The sequence below is a fragment of the Ovis aries genome, chromosome 1 (assembly GCF_016772045.2).
Source record: "Ovis aries strain OAR_USU_Benz2616 breed Rambouillet chromosome 1, ARS-UI_Ramb_v3.0, whole genome shotgun sequence".
NCBI lineage: Eukaryota > Metazoa > Chordata > Mammalia > Artiodactyla > Bovidae > Ovis > Ovis aries.
The window spans coordinates 275994000-276021747 of record NC_056054.1 but is presented as its reverse complement, the minus strand read 5'-3'; the positions used below and the strand labels follow the sequence as shown (position 1 = coordinate 276021747).

General features: G+C 45.1%; 1 long non-coding RNA gene across 1 annotated transcript in view; it reads right to left on the bottom strand.

Moving 5' to 3' along the window:
• Nucleotides 1–9695: 9695 nt before the first annotated feature.
• LOC121817628 (uncharacterized) overlaps nt 9696–27748 on the bottom strand; it is a 68226-nt gene continuing 50173 nt past the window's right edge. The window contains exon 3 of the long non-coding RNA XR_006057647.2: nt 9696–20431. This is a non-coding gene — a long non-coding RNA (uncharacterized LOC121817628). The remainder of the gene's footprint in view (nt 20432–27748) is intronic.

Sequence of the window (27748 nt, the reverse complement as noted above, 5' to 3'; positions counted from 1 at the left end):
CTACTATCGTCAAAACAAGACAAAACCGAAAATATCACCAGGCAACAGCCTGAGTGACAGAATGAAGGGATAAAGCTGTGAAAGGAAAGCTCCATAAAGGTGTGCTATTGAGGCTGGAGCTGTGGACAGTAGGAAGCAACTGCTGGGCAACCTTGGCGAAACATATCCACGCCCCCACCCCGAGTCCTCTGCACAAAGTCCAGGGGGCTGGGGCACTGGTTCCCACAGCCTGGTTATCGATGCGCCTGTTGGTGGCTCTGCCCCTGGCTGACTCTATGTACCAACTCAATAGGCTCCCGCAGTTCTGAGGAAAGAGGTCAGGCGGAAACGTGCATGGATGCCCGCCTGGAGTGCAAGGAGAGTCCGGAAAGGGAGCACCATCTGCCAAAGCTGCGGCTGGTGTCAGAGAGGAGTCCAGGGACGGGGCACGGTGCCCCGAGACCTCCTGCTGCGCCACTCCGCCTTCAATGCTGGGGCTACATCGTAAGCTTATGTATCTTTGTCAAGGGCTCCCCAGGTGGTGCTGCTGGTAAAGGACCCACGTGCCAATGTAGGAGATGCAAGAGACGTAGGTTTGATTCCTGGGTCGGCAAGGTCCCCTGAAGGAGGGCATGGCAACCCACTCCAGCATCCTTGTCTGGAGAATCCCATGGGCAGAGGAGCCTGGTGGGCTGCAGTCCATTGAGTGACATGACTGAAGTGACTTAGCACGCATGCACATCTTTGTAAAGAATTTTGGCCACAGTCAATCAGGCAGTTTGAGGAGCTCAGTCGCTCAGTCGTGTCTGACCCTTTGCCACCCATGGACTGCAGCACGCCAGGCCTCCCTGTCCATCACCAACTCCTGGAGTTTACCCAAACTCTTATCCATTGAGTCGAGTTCACAAATAGACACGATGCTATTGCTAACCACGGTTACCCTCTGGACTTTTCTCTTCCCGCACCATACCTAGGAATAAGAGCTGGAATCATTAGACAGTGAAAGAGGAAGAAAGAGGAGGAAGGGAAAGCAGGAAGGAGCAGGGGAAAGAGAAGGACGAGAAGAAGCCGCAGATCTGAGTTAGTGTCTCTCACAAATACTCTTTATCAGTGTGGCTGGGGGATTCAGTCAGGTTTTCCTGCAGGGGTATCAGACGCCTCTCTCAGATCCAAAGTCCAGTGTTGCTTCGGAGCATCCAGCCAGCACTGGCTGGGCTTCGGAGGAGTTCAGCCATGGCTCCCCTTCCACACACCCACCCCCTCCCTCCTTGTCCTGGAGGGCCACGCTGGAAAGCTCCGCTCTGGGGCCAAGGTTTACACACCCAGGGTTCTCTGCTAAAACCAGCCACTCCTGGAAAGATGCCCCCTCACCAGTAAAGATGATGTGGTGTATATACGCACACACAATGAAACATTACTCAACCACAAAAAGAGCAAATGTGGCCATTTACAGCAACATGGATGGGCCTAGAGCTTATCGTATTAAGTTAGTCAAACAGAAAGACAAAGAACATACGATACCACTTATACGTGAAATCTAAAATATGATATGAGTTCATTTATTGACAAAATGGAAACAGACTCACAGATTCAGAAAACAGACTTATGGTGACCAAAGGGGAGGGGGGAAGGCATAAATTAGGAATTTGAGATTATCAGATATAAACTGATATATAACTGATATTTACATATAAAATGAATACATAACAAGGTCCTACTGCACAGCAGTTTTTATAAGACAGTCAATATCTTGTAATAACCTATAATAGAACAGAATATGAAAAGAATATAAATGTGTATGTATATATATGTATGTGTATATATGTATGTGTATATATGTATGTATATATGTATATATGTATGTGTATATGTATGTATATATGTATATGTATATATATGTATGTGTATATATGTATGTATATATGTATGTATCTATGTATGTATATGTGTATATATATGTGTATGTGTATATATGTATGTATCTATATGTATGTGTGTATATGTATGTGTATGTATGTATGTATATATGTATGTATATATGTATGTATATGTGTATATATATGTGTATGTGTATATATGTATGTATATATATGTATGTATATATATGTATGTGTATATATATATATATATATATCACTTTGCTGTACACCTGAACTAATACCACATTGTACATCAACTAAACTTCAATTAAAAAAAGGTGTGTCACCACTGAGTAGCATTTGTTTGTGACTGGCTTTCTAAGACACTTGGAGAGGGCATTGAGGATCTGCAATATGGGGATGGGGGAACTTAATCCACAGAAGGCAATGTAAGCCCAAAACTGCTGCATAAGCGACCTCTCCTGCAGCCTCATTTTTCCCACCTCTGCCTAGAGATATGGAGAAGGCGACGGCACCCACTCCAGCACTCTTGCCTGGAAAACCCCATGGATGAGGAGCCTGGTGGGCTGCAGTCCATGGGGTCGCTAAGAGTCGGACACGACTGAGCGACTTCACTTTCACTTTTCACTTGCATGCATTGGAGAAGGAAATGGCCACCCACTCCAGTGTTCTTTCCTGGAGAATCCCAGGGACGGGGGAGCCTGGTGGGCTGCCGTCTACGGGGTCGCCCAGAGTCGGACACGACTGAAGAGACTCAGCAGCAGCAGCAGCAGCAGCAGCCTAGAGATGACAACAGTGGTAGAGAGCTCCAAAGATACAGGGCATTATTTCATTTTGAACCAAGAATAACCTTGGGTAAAACTGGCTCCTTCACTTAAACATTTCTCGAGCAGCCACTAAGGGCCGAGCCTGGTACTCCACTCCAGCTGTATGATGATGACCAAAACAGACACGGTCCTGACCTCAAGAAGCCGACAGTTCTAACGCAGAAGACATTCAAACGTCAGGTACACTTACAAACAAAGAAGTACAAAGTCTACCGAGCGTCCCAAGGGAAAGAACAAACCCCACGGGACCAGGCCTCTGGAGGAAGCGACATGAACAGAAGCCTGAGGGTGGGTAGGAAGGAAAAAGAACATTCCAGGGAAAAGGGAGCCTACCTGAAGACCACCTGGATAGGAGACAAGGGCATCAGTAGCAGAGCGACCAGAGGAGTCTGGAGACAAAGGCAGGGGCTAGAACACATAAGGCCTTCGAGACATCCATCCTTCACATCTCACAATTCTAGAACAAAATGCCACACTCCCAGTTCTTCATCTGTACTTGCGTAATTCTCATGTGCCTCTGCTCGAATAATAATATTAACTAATTTATTCCAATCCCAAAGAAAGGCAATGCCAAAGAAGGCTCAAACTACTGCACAATTGCACTCATCTCAAACGCTAGTAAAGTGATGCTTAAAATTCTCCAAGCCAGGCTTCAGCAATACGTGAACTGTGAAATTCCAGATGTTCAAGCTGGTTTTAGAAAAGGCAGATGAACCAGAGATCAAATTGCCAACATCTGCTGGATCATGGAAAAAGCAAGAGAGTTCCAGAAAAACATCTACTTCTGCTTTATTGACTATGCCAAAGCCTTTGACTGTGTGGATCACAATAAACTGTGGAAAATTCTGAAAGAGATGGGACTACCAGACCACCTGATCTGCCTCTTGAGAAACCTGTATGCTGGTCAGGAAGCAACAGTTAGAACTGGACATGGAACAACACACTGGTTCCAAATAGGAAAAGGAGTACTTCAAGGCTGTATATTGTCACTCTGCTTATTTAACTTATATGCAGAGTACATCATGAGAAATGCTGGGCTGGAGGAAGCACAAGCTGGAATCAAGATTGCTGGGAGAAATATCAGTAACCTCAGATACGCAGATGACACCATTTTAATGGAAGAAAGTAAAGAACTAAAGAGGCTCTTGATGAAAGTGAAAGAGGAGAGTGAAAAAGTTGGCTTAAAGCTCAACATTCAGAAAACGAAAATCATGGCATCCAGTCCCATCACTTCATGGCAAATAGATAGGGAAACAGTGGAAACAGTGGCTGACTTTATTTTGGGGGGCCTCCAAAATCACTGTGGATGGTGACTGCAGCCATGAAATTAAAAGTTGCTTACTCCTTGGAGGGAAAGGTATGACTAACCTAGACAGCATATTAAAAAACAGAGATATTACTTTGGCAATAAAGATCCATGTAGTCAAAGCTATGGTTATTCCGGTAGTCATGTATGGATGTGAGAGTTGGACTATAAAGAAAGCTGAGCGCAGAAGAATTGATGCTTTTGAACTGTGGTGTTGGAGAAGACTCTTGAGAGTCCCTTGGACTGCAAGGAGATCCAACCAGTCCATTCTAAAGGAGATCAGTCCTGGGTGTTCATTGGAAGGACAGATGCTGGGCTGAAACTCCAATACTTTGGCCACCTGATGCGAAGAGCTGACTCATTTGAAAAGATCCTGATGCTGGAAAAGATTGAGGGCAGGAGGAGAAGGGGACGACAGAGGATGAGATGGATGGCATCACCGACTCGATGGACGTGGGTTTGGGTGAATTCCGGGAGTTGGTAATGGACAGGGAGGCCTGGCGTGCTGCGGTTTATGGGATCGCAAAGAGTCAGACACAACTGAGCAACTGAACTAACTGAATATTGCCCAATGCCTGCATGGCTCATAGAGGCCTTCAGACTAACAGTTATCCATTTACTGTTACTGATATTATTAAATATCAAAATTATAAGATTTAAGGGATTTCCCTGGCTGTTCAGTGATTAAGACTCTGCGCTTGCAACACAGGGGATGTGAGTTCATTCCCTGGTCAAGGAACTAAAATCCCATCAGTTCAGTTCAGTTCAGTCGCTCAGTCGTGTCTGACTCTTTGCAACCCCATGAATCGCAGCATGCCAGGCCTCCCTGTCCATCACCAACTCCTGGAGTTCACTCAGACTCACGTCCATTGAGTCTGTGATGCCATCCAGCCATCTCATCCTCGGTCGTCCCCTTCTCCTCCTGCCCCCAATCCCTCCCAGTATCAGAGTCTTTTCCAATGAGTCAACTCTTCTCATGAGGTGGCCAAAGTACTGGAGCTCCAGCTTTAGCATCATTCCTTCCAAAGAAATCCCAGGGCTGATCTCCTTCAGAACGGACTGGTTGGATCTCCTTGCAGTCCAAGGGACTCTCCAGAGTCTTCTCCAACACCACAGTTCAAAAGCATCAATTCTTCGGTGCTCAGCCTTCTTCACAGTCCAACTCTCACATCCATACATGACCACTGGAAAAACCATAGCCTTGACTAGATGGACCTTAGTCGGCAAAGTAATGTGTCTGCTTTTGAATATGCTATCTAGGTTGGTCATAACATTCCTTCCAAGGAGTCAGCGTCTTTTAATTTCATGGCTGCAGTCACCATCTGCAGTGATTTTGGAGCCCCCAAAAAATAAAGTCTGACACTGTTTCCCCATCTATTTCCCATGAAGTGATGGGACCGGATGCCATGATCGTTTTCTGAATGTTGAGCTTTAAGCCAACTTTTTCACTCTCCTCTTTTACTTTCATCAAGAGGCTTTTTAGTTCCCATATGCATGGCCAAAAGATTAAAAATAAAAATAAATGATAGCTAACTTAGAAAATAAAAGATAACATTTAAGGGCAACGCTTGGAACTTTGATTGGATTATCTCAGTTAATTCTCAGTGCAATACTTTATAGCTAGAGTCACTACATACCATTTTACAGATGAGGAAAACAAAGCTGTCACAAGTTAAGAGCTGACCCAAATGTTGCACAGTTAATGATCCAGGTATATCTGATTCTAAAATCCATATTCTAGACTAAGGGTTGGCAAACTACAGTCCTTGTGCCTAACACTGCCCATCACCTGTTTCCATAGAAAGAGGTTTCTTGGGACACAGCCTTGGCCATTCATTTACGTATTGTCTATGGCTGTCTTCCCTCTACAAGGGCAGACATGAGTAGCTGCCACAGGGTCTGTATGGCTCATAAAACCTAAACTATTTACTATCTGGACATTTACAGAAAAAGTTTGTTGACCTCTGCTCTAGATGGGACAAGAGCTTTTATGCAAAGACTCTTGGAATCCCCTAGAAATTAATTCTCTAAAATTGTAAGTGTCTATGCTTAGCTGGGTGCTTTTTCTGAGGAAAAAAGTCTATGGCTTTCGTCAGATTCTCAAAAGAATTTAGGACTTAAAGATTAATCAAGAGCCCAACTGAACTGGAGGCATTATTAGAACAGTGATCTTCAGACTGTGTGTGGTCCCCACACCCACAGCAAAGAACTTGCTGGGAAGTTGGGAACTTCCCCCTGGGAACCTATTAGAAATGCAAATTTTTACTAAATCAGAAATCCTGGGGGTGGGGCCCAACAACACGTGCTTTAACAAGCCCCCAGGTGGTTCTGAAGTTCTTTCAAGTTTAAGAACCTCAACTATCTAACCTTAAAAAACCAAAACGATTTCATATGGTGACAGATGGTTACCAGAATTATCGGAGTGAGCATTTTGCAATGTACTTAAATGTCCAGTCACTGTGTTATAAACCTGAAACTAATATAACATTGTACATCAACTATACATCCGTGAACTCAAAGTCAAAACCAAAGTCAAAACACTGAGTGCCAACGCATCAGAACTCTGGGGTTTAACCATAACTTTCTATTTTTGCATTTTGCAGAAAGAAAGAGGGAAAAGTGGCTTGTTTGAACTGATACTTGAAGTTGTCATCTTCTCCATTGGCTCTGACTGTCAACTGCAGCTTTTAAAGCTGAACATTTAAGTTCATCTGAGATTTGAAATTAAAGGTCATTGCAGCATTTGGCTTTCTTGCCTTTCCACATTGGACTCCCATTTAAGCTGTGCGCACTGCTTGTTAATGGCCAACGAGGGTAAACCCCTCTGCAGACGCCACACCGTGAAAACCATACTAGAGACCACCATCTGGACCATTCTTTTTTAGTGGCGCACGTGACAAAATGGTCAGACATAAAAATTCACTGCCTTGGAACTAGAATTTTCCTCCAACAGACTAGCTGTGGTGAGTCTGCCTATCCCAGCCACCACGGTTCACGGACGCATTTCTGGTCCAGATCTGGGAGGGCCCCCATCACGATCCCTCAGACCTTGCCCCACACTCCTCTCTGAATCATTTGTTCATTGCAGGGCTATTTCTTTCCGGCTCTGAAATCATCAATGTGACTTCAGAGATGAAAACATTGTTGTTGCTGAATATTGTAGTTTTAAATGAAAAGGTGATTCTTAGGGAGATTCCCCACATTTTCCATTTCGACTACTTTCTTTGGGAATTAAGAAGTAATTCCTGCCTGAGGAAAGTGGCCCCTCTTCTGAGTACTCACGCCTTTGGGGGGAAGCCTTGCTCTTGGTTTGGATGAGCTCATCCAGAGAGACGTCTACCTCCCGGTGAACGTGAGCTTCACCAGCTGCCCAGTTCCACCATAACTTCCCAGCATTGTCTTCCAGCTTCGAGCCCCATGCAGAGTTTTTCACTGTCTACACCTCTCCTGCGGTGATTCCAGAAGTTTCCCATAAACCTCCCTGACACCTGCATAATTTAATAATTGTTATATCAATATTTAATTACCCTCCACCTGCATAATTTAAATCAATTTGTGTGTGTGTGCTTCTTTTCTCCATTTGGAGCCCAGGCTGTATGAAGCAGGTATGCTGAAGTTGAATGTGGCGCTTTCTGGAAGATTCTCCGGGAAGCATTGTGTTTGGGTAATTAGTGTAGGTAACCCTGGTCTGGGAAGGACCCTTTCAGGGGCTGAGTGGGATTTGTTCCGTGCTCACCCACATCGGCTAGGGGAGCAGAGCAGGGCTGAGTGGGATTTGCTCCGTGTTCACCCACATCAGCTAGGGGAGCAGAGCGTCCAGCACCGCTAATCACTCCCATGTCCCCAGCAGCTTCTACTTTCTATGGTTACTCACTCCTCCAGCACCATTTTCTTCAGAAATCCACTAAAATCAGTATTCCTGCAAAAACTCCACTGCTGCCAAACTTCCTCCTATTTGAGGAATAATACCAGCAGAGAGTACTAATAATAGTAAATAGTGCCAGGCACTGTTAATGACATGATCCTCAGAACAGCCTTGTAGCATCCCCAGTTGGCAGATGAGAAAATGAGGCCTAGATAATTTATCCAAGATTGCACAGTTAGGAAATAGTGGAACTGGGATTTGAAACTGGTCAGGGTCCGGAGTTCATGCTGGTAACCGCAGGGGGCTCTGGGGCCTCCAAGAGACACCTCTGTCCTCTCCGGGGAAAGCTGCTCTGTGACTGAAAGTAACAACCTCCCCCTAAATATGGCTTCCCTGTAGCTCAGAAAGTAAAGAATCTGCCTGCAATGTGGGAGACCCGGGTTCAGTCCCTCGGTTGGTAAGACCCCCTGGAGAAGGAAATGGCAGCCCACTCCAGGATTCTTGCCTGGAGAATCCCAAGGACAGAGGAGCCTAGCAGACTACAGTTACAAAGCATCAGAGAGGACTGAGCGATCAATACAATGATGAACATAGTAGCCAGCTCTCCCCCGGGTCCATGAACCACTCGCAACAGGATCTGAAGCATCTGTTAAACATGTCAAACATTGGTTCCGTCTCCAGGTCTTCACTGAGAACTCCAGGGTGGGCCCAAAGGGTCTGCGGGATGAACGAGCTTCAAGGCAAGCTGCTGCCCACAACCCTTTAGAGTAGGGTTTTAGTCCTGTCTGACTCTTGCAACCCCACAGACCGTAGGCCACCAGGCTCCTCCATCCATGGAATTTTCTAGGCAAGAGTACTGGAGTGGGGTGCCATTTCCTTCTCCAGGGGACCTTCCCAGCCACCACTATATGTACATACATATGTACATATATATATATATGGAGAAGGCAGCACTCTTGCCTGGAAAATCCAATGACTGGAGGAGCCTGGTGGGCTGCAGTCCATGGGGTCACTAAGAGTCGGACACGACTGAGCGACTTCCCTTTCACGTTTCACCTTCATGCATTGGAGAAGGAAATGGCAGCCCACTCCAGTGTTCTTGCCTGGAGAATCCCAGGGATGGGGGAGCCCAGTGGGCTGCCATCTCTGGGGTCGAGCAGAGTTGGACACGACTGAAGCGACTTAGCAGCAGCACATATACACATACACCAGTTTGCCGCACAGTAGTAATTAACTGCATTGTAAATCAACTATACTTCAATAATAAGATACTAAAAAATAAAACTTCTTCCGTCTGAAGCCTCTTCATTGGACAAGCCTACACGCACCTGTTGGAAGCCCCCTTGAGACAGCATTTAAAATAGACTTCAGACACTGTCCTGACCCCCCTTCCCTCAGCGTGCGGAAGGCCAGGCCTTGAGACCTCAGTGCCCGCTCTGAGCGCGCCTGCGAGGGGCCGTGGCCACACTGAGCTGGTGTCAGCAGTTTGCGCAGAGTCACGGGCTCCGCGGGGAGAGGAGAGACACAGACGAAGAGCAGGCGGAGCCGGCTCCCCGCCGCTGGCGCTCGGCCAGGCTCCCCGGGCAGGCTGGCGGGAGCAGAAGCGGCCCTGCCTCTCAGGGAGCCACCCACTCCAGGAGAAACTTCTCATGCTTATAACAAGGCAGAGAGGGCGGGGGAACAAGCGCCTTTCTTCTTTTAGAAAAGGAACGCGGTGTGGCCTATTCTTATCTGCGGGCCCACATCTAACATTTGGAGCACCTGGAACAGGAGTACACATAGAGCCCCAGGGACCAAATGTCCAAATATTTAAAAGTCATGAATCAAAGAACAAACCATTACATCAAGTATGTTTATTTTCTTGCCTGGACAAATCATTTTTGTAACGAACTCAAGGCCGCTCTTGGATTACATCCCCGGGACACCCGAGGTCAGTGTGGGCCCTGGAGGTGGGGGGAACCTGGCCTTGAATTCTGACTCATGGCTTGCTCTCACCTGACCCCACTCCAGATTCATCTCAGCCCTGAGAGGCCCACACGTACAAGTGTGGACAGAGAAGTCTGTAGGCCCGAGTGCTGTCCACACTGCAAACAGCCATTCCTGGCCACTCCCAAAGACTGAGGGTGCATCCGTCACTGAGGCAGCCCATCTTTGGGGAAATACGCCCACTGAGTCCCGGAAATGGGCAGAAAAGGCCAAGACTCCCAAATCCGAACATCCAAAGGTGGTCTAGAAAGTATGGGTGACGAGAATCCCCTCTTTTAAATGCTCATTTGACGCTGGAGCACAGTCGATCTATAGTGTTCTGCCAGTTTCAGGCGGACAGCAGAGTGGCTCAGCTGCACACGCGTGCGTGTGTGTGCTCAGGAGCTTTAGTCCGACTCACTGGGGTCCTACGGGCTGCAGCCCGCCGGGCACCCCCGTCCACGGGACTCTCCAGGCAAGAACACTGGAGTGAGATGCCATGCCCTCCTCCAGGGGACCTTCCCGACCCAGGCATCGAGCCCACGTCTCCTGCATTGCAGGTAGATTCTTTACCGCTGGGCCATGGGGGAAGCCTCATACATATACATATACATACACATATACATACACATATACATACACATACACATATACACACATGTACATATACATACACATGTACATATACACATATATACCTACACACATACATGTACATATACATATACACACATGCACATATACATATGCATACACATGTACATACACATACACGTATACACGCACATACACACATGTACCTGCACATGCACATGTACATATACACACATATACACACACATATGCATACACATATACATGTACACACACATATACACACATGTACATATACATACACATGTACATATGCACATATACATGCACATATACATGCACATATACATGCATGTACACACATGCATATACACACATATACATGCACATATACCTATTCTTTTTCAGATTCTCTCCCCGCTTTGGTTATCACAGAATACTGAGTGGAGTTGCCTGCGGGCAATACTTCCTTGACACTGTAAGGAGGGGCATGACCCAAGGCAGCCCGGAGTGGGGTCTTCTGAAGCAGTGCTACTCAAAGTTTGGTCCTGGACCAGGAGCTCTGGCATCGTGAGGGGGTGGGCACTGGGAACACGCAGACTCTCAGGCGCATCACAGACTACTGAGTCAGGAACCCAGGGTGGAGCCCACGACCCCGAGCTGGAACCAGCCTCCTTGCTTTTAACTCGTGCCCGAGTCCAGACGCACAGCTCTGAAAACGCACAGGGCTCCGGGCGGGTACCACCTCAGCCCTGGCCAGTGCAAGGACGATGCTGCCTGAGTGTTTCCTTCTGACTCTCCTGTGGGTTCTTGCCACAGGTTCCATGTACATCTTTCCCAGCTGCCTGCATCCTACTGAAATCTCACCTAAGGCTTTTCTTACCTTTTTTATCTCACCTCCAGCTGTGCCCCAACCCCATAAGCCTTGTGTATCTCTCTACTGTCCAGGGTTTAATTTGCATAGCTATTTTGCTTCTTCATTTCTTTTTATCAAACTTTTAATTTTGTATTGGAGTATAAAGTTTTTATTTTGTATTTGGGTAGAGCCAGTTAAGAGGACTTCCCTTTGCTCAAATGGTAAAGAATCTGCCTGCAATGCAGGAGACTAGGGTCTAGTCCCTGGGTCGGGAAGATCCTCTGGAGAAGGGTATGGCAATCGACTCCAGTGTTCTTGCCTGGAGAATTCCATGGACAAAGGAGCCTGGCGGGCTACAGTCCGTGGGATGGCAAAAAGTCGGACACGACTGAGCGACTAACACACACACACACACACACACACAGCCGGTTATCAATGTTGTGACGGTTTCAGGTTAATGGCAAAGGGACTCAGCCATACATATGCATGTGCTCATTCTCCCCCAAACCCCCTCCCATCAAGGCTGCCACCCAACATTGTTGCTCCCTCTTTTAAATTGCAAGGAACTGCCTTTTGCATTTTGGGTGCCTATCCTGAGGCCTTGTAGAGACCACAGACCTCACAAACACACGTTGGTCACCTTCACAGAAAGAGGAGAGAAAAGGAGAGCGAAAGGAAGACAAGGAAAAGTGACTCATGCAGAAAGGAAAGGCCTTTCCCTTCGCCCCAGAATCCTCTTTCTTCCTTCCCAATTCCCCCGCTTATGCAAAATGATGAGTTCCAGGTGGGACTGCGCCATGCTGGAGCCATGCAGTTTCCACCAAGCTACCAGACCAAGCAAACCTGTTTTCCTCCCTTGAAAAAGTAAGATGTCGTGAGCCTGGACTTTGATGGAGTTTTTGACAACACTGTTCACATAAGAAGTGCTCAAAAAGGCTAGCTTCCTTCCCTAAGGCCAAGAATTCCAATTGCCCAATAATCACAGAGCAGGCACAACCATAGCCGGTAGTTTAAGGCCTAAAATCCATTTAGGAAGGAGTGGTTTCTCGGGGCACAAAGCTATGGATATTTTGTCGGTGGGGGCAGGGGGGCCGGACCTAGCAGCAGGTTCAGATTTTGTGAGTCCTAGAGCTCGTACAACCTGGGGGACTCATTACAGAAAGAGACTATCTTGCTTTTGCAAATTTTACCAAAAGATAGAGCCACAAGAAAGCATCACTAGGACCCTCCCAGGGTCTTGGAAGGCAGGTGAAAGGCCCTTGAGCTTTCCTCATTTCACGGTAAATCTCCCTGGTCAGGTCTCGGGGCAGAGATCTGAAAGGGCAGGAAATACAACTTGGTGTGTAGGACTGAACACCAATAAATACAGTTCAAGATTTCCTCTCCCCCTTGTTCTTGCCTCAGTGGAGTTCCCCCTTTTCTTTCTAGCACAGTTTCTGAGTGAATTCCTTTCCCTTCATCTGTCTGCAGTCAGAGTCCTTGCTCTCACGCATCACCCCCGAAACCCCAAGGCAGCACCCTTTCTTGGCTGCTCTGCAATCAATTTGCCTCTGAAAGATTCTGTTCAAACTTGTCCCCTTGCCTGCGGCTAGAGAACTGGCTGGAAACCAGGAACCCCATGTTGTGCTCTCTTGCTGGCCGGGGACTCGATGAGCCCCTCAGGCAAAGTGCCTGGGCTCTGGGTCTTGATTTCTCTCTCTGTAAAATGGGGCTGCACAAGGGCAGTGCCGCTGTACCCCACCTCCAGGAGTCCCAGGAGCGCACGAGAGAATGAGGTCGTACTTCTTGAAGACTTGGCACTCTTGAGTGAAAATGCAACGCTCAAATACAAGAAAAATGTATCAGGGCTGAGAGTTCATTTCTTTCTCCTTCCTCTTTTTTCCCCACCAAAATATTCTGAGAGCAGAGTAAGCCAGAGCTTGTGTGTACAGCACTCAGCACTCACGGCATGAGAAATGTTTATCTAAGGAGAACACGCCAAAGTGTGGTTAGAACAAAGGAAGGGATACAGGGAAAGTGAGGCCGTTATCACATCACCAACACTGAAGGGGGAGCAAGAGAGAGAGAAAGGCTGGAGGCTACCCTAACGAGAGAAGAGAAATAGAACAGAACAGGGCAGATGAGCAAACGTGGACCACGGTCTCAGAAGCGTGCCCCCACCGCAGCCTTGGGATTATACTATCCTCCGAAATGCACGTCTTAACCAAACTGAGTCCCTGGGAAGCAGGCTCACTCATGAGAGGAAGCTTAGCTAGTTTTCAGCAGAAACGAGATTAGCACCCAGTCTCTTGGCTCTCCCTGAGAGGCCTTCCCCCTACACTGTGCTGACTACACAGGAAAAATCCACCAAGGAGAAATGTCTCCTGGTAAGCTGGCTTGTTCATTTCAAGTACACGCGGCACTGATATTATCAGAATGTTCAACTGCTTGATCTTCAAGCTCTGCTTGCAATGAAATTGATTTGTAAATAACAGTATCCAAGTTGCTAGCAAGTCATTAAACTCCAGAGCCTCGTGTTGGAGGTGAACTACCCTGCCCTCTAGGAGGGTATAGTTTTAGTTGAGGGAACAAGCGTGCGCACATCAAAAGACAACCAATAATAGAGGCAAGACTGACATCCACTGATGAAGGGTCCAGGAAGATGCTCTGGAAGCAGGCTCGCTTTGGAGGATGCCAGAGGTGGGGCTAGATGTGGAGAACCGAACTGGTGAATTTCGAGAGAGGAAATGAGAATTCATGCCCAACGTCAGAACTCTGTAGGCAAAGACCTAGAGAGAGGGACTGTAGGGCAGAGGAACAGTGAGTTCACTGCTGGATTTTAGCTTTTGTGTCCAGAAAATAATGTGCAAAGGTGGAAAGAGTGTGGGACAAGATTGGGCCAGGCAAAATTAAATTCGAGCAAAGGGAAAGGACTTGATCCTAGAGGTAAAAAGAACCACAGAGTTGGGTAAGCACAAGTTGAAAGCATTGGGATCAATCTGGCTGTTACATGCAGTAAGGATTTTAGGGTGAAGATTAGCAGGAGGGGGATTCTTTCCATGTCACAGAAAGTCAGGCACCACTGAGCGACTGAACTGAACGGAACTGAGGGGAGGAGGAAACCTCCACCAGGGCATCCCTGGTGGCTCAGACGGTAAAGAATCCACCCGCAATGTGGGAGACCTGGGTTCAATCCCTGGGTTGGGAAGATTCCCTGGAGGAGGGCATGGCAACCCACGCCAGCATTCTTGCCTGGAGAATCCCACGGACAGGGGAGCCTGATGGGCTACAGTCCATGGGGTGGTAGAGAGTCGGATACTCCTGAGTGGCTGTGCGCCGCACAGTGAAGAAGGAAATCACCATACCCCAAGGACTGAAACAGCAGCATTCCCACCAATCAGGAGTCTTATTCCTTGAAAAGTCCAGGAATATCACATTTGGAAGGGCTGCCCCCTCCAGAATTCTTTCAGGACAGTATTCATCTCCCAGTGGGAAACTAAAATTGTCAAACAGACATGAAAATGAGGGGACTGGAGTCAGAATTAGCACCATTCCAAGTCTGACCCCAGCCTGCAGCCCCCAAACTCCCCACCACTAACCGCTGCCTCCAGGCAGAGCCAAGAGGAAGTCCGCTGCCACAAGTGCTGTTTGTGTGAGCCTGGGGGGCAGTTCCCCAGGGCTGGCCGTGCCTCTTGCACAACCACAACCGTCGGTTGAAAAATGAGGAAAGACACCTGGGGGCTTCAATCTTAAAATAAGATCTGTGAGCGCTTGCAAAACAACCATCCTCTGTGCAACCTGCCTCTGAGTGTGTTTTTATTATTCTTTGTATGTTTTATTACTTCTACATCTCAGCAGCTAGCAAAGTAAATGCATGAGTGGAATATGTTTTTATGGAATGTTTTATTTTTATTATGTTGTAAGTGTGTGTGTGTGTGTGTGTGTGTAAAAAATTAAGGGACCCAGGATTTACATAGGAAGACTAAATAAAATGCCAATTCATAACTGTATCAGCGAAAAATGTAGCTCAAATTCAGGTTAGCCTTTGCCCAGGCAAGACATTATTTGTGTCTTTCCCTAAAATGTTGGTCTTTTCGTCCATCCAAATTTTGCTTATGCGAGTGCCCCTGTCTGTGAAGCATTCTGCTTCTCTCCATCTTTTGAAATTCCCGTCGTCATTTGAATCCTTTCTCTGCCTGCCTGCCTTCTCCTCCAAACCTTCCTCAGAACGTGTCAGCCTCCATGGCACCTCCATAATACTGTTAAATTCACCCCCATAATATTGTTAAGTGCCTGTTGTCTTAACATTCTGTCAGGAGTCCATGAAACAGGTGCCCATCTTCAAAGAACTCAAAATCCATTAGAAGAAATCACTGCCCACACAGCTAAGCCCTCCTAACATGTGACCAGGCCCCTTATGGGATGTACATACTAAACAGCGGCTCTAAGCCTTCCCCGGGGTCTCTCCTAATGAAGCAGCCTTTACGAGCTGTATTCATACTATCTGACATTACTGTCCTCCGGTTGTAGCTGATTGGCCAGTGAGGGGTAATAAAGCCAAAGATGGCCAATAAGAAGGTTGGCCAATGAGCAGGCAGGCCAATCAGAAGCGTAGGAAGCGGCTGGTCCCAAAGCACTCAGCCCACACAAAATCGAACCAATCCAATCCCTATTCTTGGGAATTTAAAATAGAAACCATGGTGAGAACATGGTAGAGATCAGCAAGAGTAAAAGCTGGACGGTAATGAGCTGGAGGCAGGACAGTCCCGATGGGCCTGGGTGAGCCAGCAAGGCCTCCAGTAATAGTTCATGTTCATTGAGTAGCTACTACATGCCAGAATTGGCTGTTTTCTCCCCACTTTATAGCTGAGTGGATTATAGCCTTATAATTATAGCTATAGTTCATGAATTATAGTTCATGGATTATAGCCTTGTAGCAAAGGGGCATGCATAACTCCATGAAGCTATGAGCCATGCCACACAGGACCACCCAAGATGGACGGAGCACAGTGGAGAGTTCTGACAAAACGTGGTCCACTGGAGGAGCGAATGGCGAATAACCCCAGTATTCTTAGAGGGAATGGCAAACCACTCCAGTATTCCTGCCTCGAGAATGCCATGAAAAGTATGAAAAGGCAAAAAGATATAACACTGGAAGATGAGTGCCCCCCCCCCCCCCGCCTCCCGCCCCACCAGGTCCAGTATGCTACTGAGGAAGAGTGTAGAAATAGCTCCAGAAAGAATGGAGAGGCTGGGCCAAAGCAGAAATAATGCTCAGTTCTCGATGTGTCTGGTGGTCAGAGTAAAACCCAATGCTGTAAAGAGCAATATTGCATAGGAACCTGGAATGTTAGGTCCATGAATCAAGGTAAACTGGAAGTGGTCAAGCAGGAGATGGCAAGAATGAACACTGACGTCTTAGGAATCAGTGAGTTTAAATGGATGGGAATGGGTGAATTTAACTCAAATGACCTTTATATCTACTACTGTGGGCAAGATCCCTTAGAAGAAATGGAGTAGCCATCATAGCCAACAAAAGAGTGTGAAATGCAGTACTTGGCTGCAATTTCAAAACCAACAGAATGATCTCTGTTCATTTCCAAGGCAAACCACTCAATATCACAGTAATCCAAATCTATGCCCCAATCACTAAGCTGAAGAAGCTGAAGTTGACTGGTTCTACTAAAACCTAGAAGACCTTCTAGAACTAACACCAAGAAAAGATGTCCTTTTCATCACAGGGGATTAGAATGCAAAAGTAGGAAGTCAAGGGATGCCTGGAGTAACAGACAAGTTTGGCCTTGGAGTACAAAAATGAAGCAGGGCAAAGAGAAAACACTGGTAACAGCCAACACCACCATCCAACAAGAGACAGGCAGCTCTACACATGGGCATCACCAGATGGTCAACACCGAAATCAGATTGATTATATTCTTTGCAGCCGAAGATGGAAAAGTTCTATACAGTCAGCAAAAACAAGCTGGAGCTGACTGTGGCTCAGATCATGAACTCCTTATTGCCAAATTCAGACTCAAACTGAAGAAAGTACAGAAAACCACTAGGTCATTCAGGTATGACTCAAATCCCTTAGGATTATACAGCGAAGGTGATGACTAGATTCAAGGGATAAGGTCTGGTAGACAGAGTGCCTGACGACTGTGGATGGAGGCTCACGACACTGTATAGGAGGCAGTGACCAAGTTACCCAAATAAAAAGAAACGCAAGAAGGCAAAGTGGTGTCTGAGGAGGCTTTACAAAGAGCTGAGGAGAGCATGGAAAGGTAACACAGAAAGAGAAAGATATACCCAACCGAACGCAGAGTTCCAGAGAACAGCAAGGAGAGAAAAGAAAGCTTTCTTAAGCGAACAGTGCAAAGAAATAGAGGAAACAATGAGCGGGTAAGATTAGAGATCTCGTCCCCAAAATTGGTGACATCTAGGTAAAATTTCATGCAAGGATGGGCACAGTAAAGGACAGATATAGTAAGGACCTAATAGAAGTAGAGGAGATTAAGATCAGGTGCAAGAATACACAGAAGAACTATACAAAAACGTCTTAATGATCTGGATAACCACAACGGTATGGTCACTCACTTAGAGCCAAACATCCTGAAATGTGAAGTCAAGTGAACCTTGGGAAAAATCACTATGAACAAAGCAAGTGGAGGTGATGGAATTCCAGTTGAGCTATTGAAAATCCTTAAAAAGGATGCTATTGAAGTGCTGCATTCAATATGCCAGCAAATTTGGAAAACTCATCAGTGACCACAGGACTGGAAAGGGTTAGTTTTTATTCCAATCCCAAAGAAGGGCAATGCCAAAGGATGTTCAAACTACCATACAATTGTGCTCATTTCACATGATAGTAAGATAATCCTCAAAATCCTCAAGCCAGATTTCAGCAGTACATGAACCAAGAACTTCCAGATGTATAATCTGGGTTTAGAAAAGGCAGAGGAACCAGAGATCAAATTGCCAACCATTCATTGGAACATAGAGAAAGCAAGGGAATTCCAGAAAAAGATCTACTTCTGCTTCATGGACTATGCTAAAGCCTTTGACCATGTGGATTACAACAAACTGTGGAAAATTCTTAAAGAGAAGGGAATGCCAGGTCACCTTACTTGTCTCCTGAGAACCTGTATGCAGGTCAAAAAGCAACAGTTAAAATAAAACATGGAACAGCTGACTGGTTCAAACTGGGAAAGGAGTATCTCAAGGCTGTACATTGTCACACTGTTTAACTTCTACGCAGAGTACATCATGCAAAATGCCAGGCTGAATGACTCACAAGCTGGAATCAAGATTTCTGGGAGAAATATCAACAGCCTCAGATATGGGGATGATACCACTCATTTGGCAGAAATTGGAGAGGAACCAAAGAGCCTCTTGATGGGGGTGAAAGATGAGAGTGAAAAAGTTGGCTTGATACTCAATATTCAAAAAATTAAGATCATGGCATCCGGTCCCAACACTTCATGGCAAATAGAAGGGGAAAAAATAAAACCAGTGACAGGCTTTATTTTCTTGGGCTCTTAAATCACTGCAGACAGTGACTGCAGCCAGGAAATTAAAATACACTTGCTCCTTGAAGGAAAGCTGTGACAAACCTAGACTGTGTGTTAAAAAGCAGAGACTTTACTTTGCTGAGAAAGGTCCTTCTAGTCAAATCTATGGTTTTTCCAGTAGTCATGTATGGATGTGAGAGTTGGACCACAAGAAGGCTGAGTGTCAAAGAATTGGTGCTTTTGAACTGTGGTGCTAGAGAAGACTTTTGAGAGCCCCTTGGACTGCAAGGAGATCCAACCAGTCCATCCTAAAAGAAATCAGTCTTGGGTGTTCATTGGAAGGACTGATGTTGAAACTGAAACTCCAATACTTTGGCCACCTGATGCAAAGAGCTGACTCATTGGAAAAGACCCTTATGCTGGGAAAGATTGAGGGCAGGAGGAGAAGGGGACAACAGAGGATGAGATGGTTGGATGGCATCACTGACTCAATGGAGATGAGTTGAGTTGGTGATGGACAGGGAGGCCTGGTGGGCTGTGGTCCACGGGGTCTCGAAGAGTTGGACACGACTGAGCAACTGAACTGAGTGAGCCTGAGAGACGAAACACAAGTGAGGTGAGCGCTACAGTTGCCCTAGGTACTACCTGCAGAAAGTTTGGAAGCTGTGGCACAGGAAGGGTAACTCTGGGCAGTGCCCAAGTGGAGGAGTCAGAGCTGGGAGTATGGGACACCAGGGGTGATAGAACTTACAGGACAGATGGTCAGAGAGGGGCACTCTGCCCAGGGAAAGCTCCACAGGCCTGCAGAGGGTCCCTCACAAGTATTCAGTCGAGGATTAACCAGTGTATGTGCGTCAAGAGTCTAGAGAAAACAGTGCCCAGGAGCAGCCAGAAATGCATCCTACGTGGAGCACAGCTCTGGTCCCACTAACAAAGCTTAAGGGCCATACTCAAAGGATGAAACTGGCTCGAAGGACCCTAACCAGGTCTCAGAAATACAGAAATTACAAAAATTTCAGAAATACAGAAGTTACAAAACTCTCCGGCACGCAACAATATTCACAATGGCTGGCATCAAATCAAAAATTACCAAACACAGAGCGAAACAGAAAATGCAACTCATCTGGGTCAATTGAAACTGACTCAGAATGACACAGATGATAGAATTAGTAGACGAGGACATTGGAGCAGATAGTGTAAATGCATTCCAGGTGTTTCAAAAGCCAGAGGAAAGATCGCGTGTGAGAAGCAGAGACACAGAAGATATCTAAAAAGTCAAACTTCTAGAAATAAAACACAGTGGAGCAAAGAATGAGGTTTGCACTCAGGATCTTCAGAAGTCTTTGTGTGCTCTTCCCGGAGAAACGAAAGCTCAGCCAGCATTTCTCTCCTTCATCCTCCTCCACCCGCCGTGAGGAGAGACCTGTAGGGCTGCTATTTTCACCTGTTCAGCAAAGGCGGCCCCTCTAGCTTCCTACAAAGCTTGGAGCTCCAAGTTGTATGAAGCAAGACCAGCTACCACAATGGGGCACCAGAGCCCTTCTTGTCCAGCAGCTGGCTCCAGGCAGGACAAGGGATGAGCGGCGAGGGGACATGAGCTCTGGTCCCTTCTGCCCTCAAGTTGCTATGTGTCTTCGGGCAATCTAAGCCTTTGGAACCACAGTTTCTTAATCTGCAAAATAATGATGATAACAGTGTTAATAAACCTTACTTTGTAAGATTGTTGTAACAATTCAGTGGCATTTGATGCATCTAAAAGTTCTTTGCCAAGCCCCCATATTTGTGATTATTTTCACACACCACAAAACCCAGCAGATATGTACCAGCATCTGTGGGGATGCCACACACCTCCCTCAACCCCCGCCCCAGGCTTGGGAGTCTCTTCACCGTCTTCATTGTTTAACTGTCGTGCCTCGGACTTTCCTCGAGTCTTCTTTGTCTTGTTGCTGTTCAGTCACTAAGTGAAAGTCGCTCAGTCACGTCTGACTCTTTGCAACCCTATGAACTGTAGGCCACCAGGCTATTCCATCCAGGGGATTCTCCAGGCAAGAACACTGCAGTTGGTAGCCATTTCCTTCTCCAGGGGATCTTCCAGACCCAGGGATCAAACCCGGGTCTCCCACATTACAGGCAGATTCTTTACCATCTGAATCAGCAGGGAAGCTTTTAGTGTTCAGGGCTAAGTGTTCCGTTCATGTCCAACTCTCTGCGACCCCATGGACTGCAGCACGCCAGGTTTGTCCTCCAATATCCCCCAGAGTTTGCTCAGATCCATGTCCACTGAGTCGGTGATGCCATCCAACCATCTCATCCTCTGTTGTCCCCTTCTCCTTTTGCCTCCCATATTTCGGCACTAAGGCTTCTTGGTTCGTAGTTGAGAGGAGAAAGGAAGCATTATTTGAACAACTAACTAAGAATAGGAGAAAAATAGAGCTTCCTATCCTGGTTCTCCATGTAGTGCAACAAACCACTCCAAACCTCATGGCATAAAACAGCTGTTTTATTATGCTCCCTGATTCTGTTGGGATTGGACTGTGCTCAGTACGGAGGGCCTGTCTGAGTGGGCTGGAGCTGCTGTGGGCTGGAATCATCTGAAAGCTGCTTCTCTCCCACGCCTACACCTGAACAGTGATTACTCAAACACTGGGCTCCACTGAGACCACTGTCCAGAGCATGGGCTTGGGCTTAGCACATGAGGTCTGGACTGCAAAAAGGCGCGTCCAGAGAGGGAATGTCGTGGGAGAAGCCCGTGAAAGGTGTGCCCCTCCTTACTCAGTCTTTTCAGTCCAGTATTGGCAGAAGCCCTCACACAGCCATGCAGGCTCAATGGGAGGGCACACAGACTCCCTCTCACAAGGAGAAATAGCAAAATACTTGGGGCCAAGTTTTTAAAGTGCCAAACTTGCTATCCAAATTCTGCACAACAAAAGTAATGTTAAGGTTCATGCAAGTTCCCAGGACAAATGATGGTCAATGGCGCCATCTTTCCCTAGACCAATCTAGCCCAATAAAACCTCTTCTCCAATAGTCCATCCTTCCTGACTATCTGGATCATCGCTTATATTAATCACTTTGCATTGTCACTGAGGACTGCCAAGTTCAGTGTAGTAACAACCATGGAAATCAGGCCTGCCTTGTCAGAAGTATAGCATTCAAAGCTTCCTACAGAACAATGAACAAGATGGAACCAATTGCCGATTTGCCCTCCAAGCTTCATTCAAATGATGCTAAGACACCAAAAAAAGAAAGAAAGAAAGAAAGAAAGAAAAGAAACTGATTTTTCCTGAAGCAAAATGAAAATCTCAGAAAATTTTAACAGGCAATATGCTGTAGTAGAATTTCTGGTCTTCAGGGGCTACTCCAGAAAAAGTCAAGGTGAGTAAAAGTGTTTGTACAATAAGTAACATAAGTAAAACCAGGCCTGTTCCTGCAGGTATGAGGATTGAGACTTTTCAAGTTTTACAGAAAGAATGGCAAGGCTGGTCTGAATTAGAAGGGTTCTGGCTTGATATTCATTGTAGCGTCACATGGGATGTGTTAGGATGCAAAGATATCCTAAAGAGCTAACATAAGAGCTTGGGGAAAACTCTGCCCACAAGGAGCAGATCAGCCCCAAAAGCTGAGCTCAAGCAACTGAAGGCATTGGAATGGTGGTGTGGGAAGCCCTGACACTTTGGTTTGATCGAAAATAAAGCCTTTGACTTAGAGCAACAAGCAGAATCATCAAGGGTGGCAGCACCTGTGAAAAGAAAAGAGGTATTTCTGGGCTCCAGCGCTGGGGGAGCTCACCCCACAGCTGCCTCTTTTAACAACGATGAGCCCGTGATGCCTTTCAGTACTTTATGTATCCCTAAAGTGTGCGTGCAGACCAGTGACTCTGAGAGGCAGCACAAGGTGCTGGGCAGAGATGTGGGCACTAGAATAGATCCATCTGGATCTGAATTCTGATTACTGGCTAGCTGTGTGACCTTGTCTCCCCTAAGTTTTGGTATCCTCGCTCGGATGGTGGGTGAAAATGATGTTAGCTCTCTCGTGGGTTGCTGACAATGTATGTAAAAATTTAATACAGCATAATTCATTAAAAATGCATCCTTAAGTCTAAGTTTGTTTTTATCTTCTTATAGGTCCTATTAGCTTCATTTTGTAAAGATAATATATGCACATTATAGAAAAATTTGAATATTAGAGAAACATACACGGAAAAACAAGAGTCACCCATAATCCCGCCACCCAGAAGCAATTTGTGTCAACATGTCAAATATATTTCATTTTGTTTTCCTGTAATGCGTTTACTCTCCCTGAGATCTCACTGGGGGTATAATTTTTCAGGCTGTATTTTCCTTCTCATCATAGAATCAATATTTTCCACTTAACTAGAAATCCTCCCTGAATGTCCCTTTGAACGGTTGTGTAGGCTTCCACTGTACAGCCATCAGACTCTTCACTATAAAACAAAGATTTCGCTAGAACGACAAAAAAGCTTCCATCCTTTTCCTTGGGAGTCGAGAGGCTGAGAGTCACCTGCATTGCAGGGGCTGCGTGTGCGGGCTATAGGCTTCAGACAGCCACAGTAGCACAGGTTTTCAGGCAGAAAAGCCTTGTTACAGTATAGCCCTAGATCAGCCTGCCCCCTTAAGGAACGTGGTCTTAGCCCCTAGACTGGTTTTCCAGATTTTAAAGCGTGAATTCTTGCCTAATCCTCTCGAGAATGTTACAAACCTGGGACTCTCACAAAGGAATGCTTTCAATTTTCTGATTTTTCACGTAAGTATTTTCTGTCGTTTTATAATCCTGAAAAATCTTTTTTTTTAGGAAATATAAGAAAGCATGGTTGTTGTGGTTAAAACCTGCCTTCCTGCCCATCACAAATAAAGCTATTCTCTTCTCTTGAGTGTTCTGAGAAATCACCAGGTAATTAAGGGAAGATATTTATTAACAAACATATGTATACGCTGCAATTACCAGACGTACATGAACGAACATACACATTTCTGCTCACACAGTGTGGTCACCGGTTAGATTGGCTTTCTGTTCGACAAGGCTAAATTCTTAATTGCCCTTCTTTGTTTTGACCACTCTTGCCTAAACATTTACTGCTCCGTAGAAGGGCTTTCTATGTTTGTCATTAAAGCTTCTTCCACTTGGGGTTAGGGTCTGTCTCCTTCCACAGGCCACCATTGCATTGCCTGGCAATGCAAACAGTCCCTGAATTACGATACCCATTACTTTTTATTAGTAGTAAAAACAAAAAGAAGCAAGGAACAATTCTATTTATGCAGAGCACTTAGAACATAAATAATAATAAAATGCTGAAACTCTAACACTACTTACACATTATTAATTTCATTCTAATAAAAAGCAGCCTAGGTCTTGCCTCTGTGGTAGCAAATGTGATGCAGTTTCGTTGCCATCCAATATTTATACCCCCGAAACATTTTTGGTTTAGGAAATAAAGTAGTGATAAAAAATTACAGTCTTTGAATATTGGGCTTTGACTAGTCCCCTGCTGCCCTTTATTGTATGTTTCAGTAAAATACAGTACATCTTGCTGTTTTATTTCATTGTTTGTGGCCCGTGCAAAAACCTATTGTCCAGCTGCCCAGCATAAATGAACAACAAATCAGAAGAACCAGAGAGACACTTTAACTGATTAAACTGGATCTGGAATTTTCCTTTTACTGCTGAATTATCACCTTATTGCAATTATTTTTACACACTGTGATTCTTTTTATACATTGCGATTATTTCTGCAAAATTCAGAGGAGACGTCAGTCAGAGGGCTTAGGTTGTAGCACTCCGTCTTCAAATATCAAGCCCAGTACAGAATTCAGCTTTTATATTCTAAAAGTATGTCATTTTTCTCCCTAAAATTATTTACATCAGCTGATTAGTAGAGCTTGAGTAATCAGGTCTTTAAAAAAAAATTGGTTTTTATTTTATTCAAGTTTCATCATGACTTTTTTCTGTAAAAGCTATTTGGCTTAAGGAACTTTATCATAATTTGAAGGCAAGCAACATTATCTTGTCACAAAACAATATAAAAGACAAAATAGAATGGGATATAATTCACGTCTCACCCATAGAGGGATTTAGAGCTAGACACATGGGTTATGGCACATGTGTGCAAGTGCAGAAAATGTTAGTGCAATCGAGTTTGGGATATACAAATTAACACGGGATAAGGAATATACACCATCTGAAAACGAAGGCTACATAAGGTTTCCACCAGTATCAGAGATGCCTTGATCAAGTCCAAGCATATACAGAGAAAGCAGAAGAGCAGAGCAGCCGTGTACGGATGCACGAACTGTGCACTGCACAACTCCAGGGGGAGCTATTCGTGTAGATGGTGCCTTGACTAGGCCTCATTAATGTTGTGCCTTCTGTTTAGGAACATATGACTGTGAAAAAGTTCAGACAGAATTTACTTGTTTAGGGCCTGAGATAAAAAGTATTGCTGAGTCAAGGTAAACAGATATGTATTAAAGCCACTGAATTGTGTTGGCCACCCAAGAAGAAAACAAAATTTCTACATTAGAGGGGCCTGTCTACACTTAGACTTGAATGGATTCTTAAGGTGTACAAGAGAGCAATTGTGCAACACCTTGGAACGTTCACTACCAAGAGACAATTAACGTGCTGTCACACATGGTCACTTTCCAGACTTAAAAGTGACTCTGGTCAGAGTTCCTGCTGTTCAGTGATACTGGAGTAGCCTTTTCTTTGTACTTAAAGGTAATAAATTGACTTTTTTTTTTTCCAAAAAATTATACTATGCAGCTTTGTCATCAATTAGGATTCACCTTTTTTTTAACCTCACATTTTAATTAATAATGTTTAAGTGCATCTGGGGAAGAGACTCACATATTTAAAGCTTCATTCTAATATTAATAAAAGAAAGTAAAAATTCAGATGTCAAAGCAATTTAGATGGCAAGTTTTTACCTACAGAGCGATTTCTACTGAGTTTGTCAGGGTCTCTTCTTACTTTAAAATATACACATATAAGTCTATATAAACATAAAAATATATATCTGGTCTTGTCACCTGCTATTTATAGGCCAATATCTAAAACTTCTGAATGATTAAATCTCAAGTGACCTACACATGCTAGCACATGCTGGAGAAGGGCTTTTGACTGTTGTCTTCAATGACTTTGGTTTCTGTGGATTGAACAAACTTGCCTGGACTACAGCTGACGCCAACTGTTCAATCATAACATTAGGATCAATTCAAGATGTACTTCCTGGGTGCAAAGCAACTCTGCCATAGGTGGGCAGGTTCAAATCTTTCCTCACAGACCTTCAGCTAGGCTTACGCATGACAGCACCCGCTGCACACTCACAGCTAGGAGAATCCAACCCCCTTTCTGGGGACCCACACACAGGCATTCAGATATTCAACCTGTCAGCTTGTGCAGAAAAATCAAGAACTCCTCTTTTGTGGCGAGGGATATATCGATTATATAATTTGGTTTAAGAAAAGAAGGAAAGGAAGAATTCCTTTGCAGAACAGGCTCCCGTCTGTTGGCATATTTGTGGCATGGATATTGCTGGAATTCTCAGAGTGCTGGGGTGCAGGCAAATGATTAACACGTCTCCATAAATCACCGCAGATTTAAGATTTAAATACACACTAAAAATGGCAGGGGCTCCCGGGTCTTCTATTTATAAATGCGGTCTTTCTTTTTCTTTTGCTTCTCCCCCACTCCCCGCCCATTTGGATCAAAGAGAGAATTCCAAGCAGACTGAAAAACAATGGTAAATGTTTGCATTGCTGAAATTCACGCTGGTGCCATAAGTAGATTTAAGGCAGACTGGGCTCTATAAACAAAATAAAAAGATGGCATCCAAATGAAAATATGGAGAAAAAAATACTGGGGGAGAAAATGCTTCAGAGAAGCAGTCTGGTTAGTTGTAAAATGACTTTAAATTAGGCTTTAAAAAGGATTGCTAAATCTTGACACATATATGAGCAGCTTATTATCATGCAATTGTGCAGTAGTTGCTTGATCTTGTTACTGATTCGTCACATATGAATAAATGATTAATTACCAGAAAGGCTAAAACAGAGTAGAGTGAGAGTAGTGAGGCTCACCCTGAAAGAGGGGCTTAAACACGTTTATTGCCCTTTAAGTGCATTTCATTAAGGCCAATTAAGGACTTTCATGTCTTATTAGAAAAATGAAGTGGATTTATGAGGTTTTCGTAGGTTGTAAATGCTGGGGCTAGCAGATACAAAACCACACAGAAATGGTAGTTAAGAGCTAAGAAAATATACACAAATGCTCCCAGAAAAACAAATATTTAATGGCAGTAAAAAAAAGCTGGTTCAACATGAAGGCAATCTTTAAATAAAAGAAAGGGTATCATTTTTCTTTCCTATCATCTACTCTCTATAAACTTCAGGATTCGGTGCAGTTTGGGAATCTAATTCAGGGTGGGCAAGGGAAAGCACAGCTAACCCTAAAGTGCCCTACAGCCACTGAATCCTTCCTCAAAACAAAAGTATACACCCTTAAAAAAAAATGCTCTTTTAATTCCAGGGTGAGAAAAGATTCTTGAAAGAGAGGAAGCCCGGAAGTAAATGTAACACTGACGTGGTTGTTAATAAACAAACAGCAAGCAAAATTCACAGGCGGTGGTTAGAGACCCACGCACGCCTGACCTCCCCCTCTTCCTGTCCCATCAGATGGTATCGGAACACCAGCCCTACCAAATGGTTTGTTATACACCCTGGATTCCTTCACTCGTTTTCAAGGAAAATCACCGTGACAGGTGAGCAAGCATGCTCTGCAGCCCTTTGGGAGTGATGATCGCCCCACATCGTTCTAACCGTGCACTGATCTCTTTGCTCACCAATTAAGCATTTCCTTTACTCTTCATACACACACACACACACACACACACACACACACACACACGCACACTCAATGTTTTCTCAGGAGATTGCTGAAGCCTTGTCAAATGCAGGGACATGCAGTTATGAAT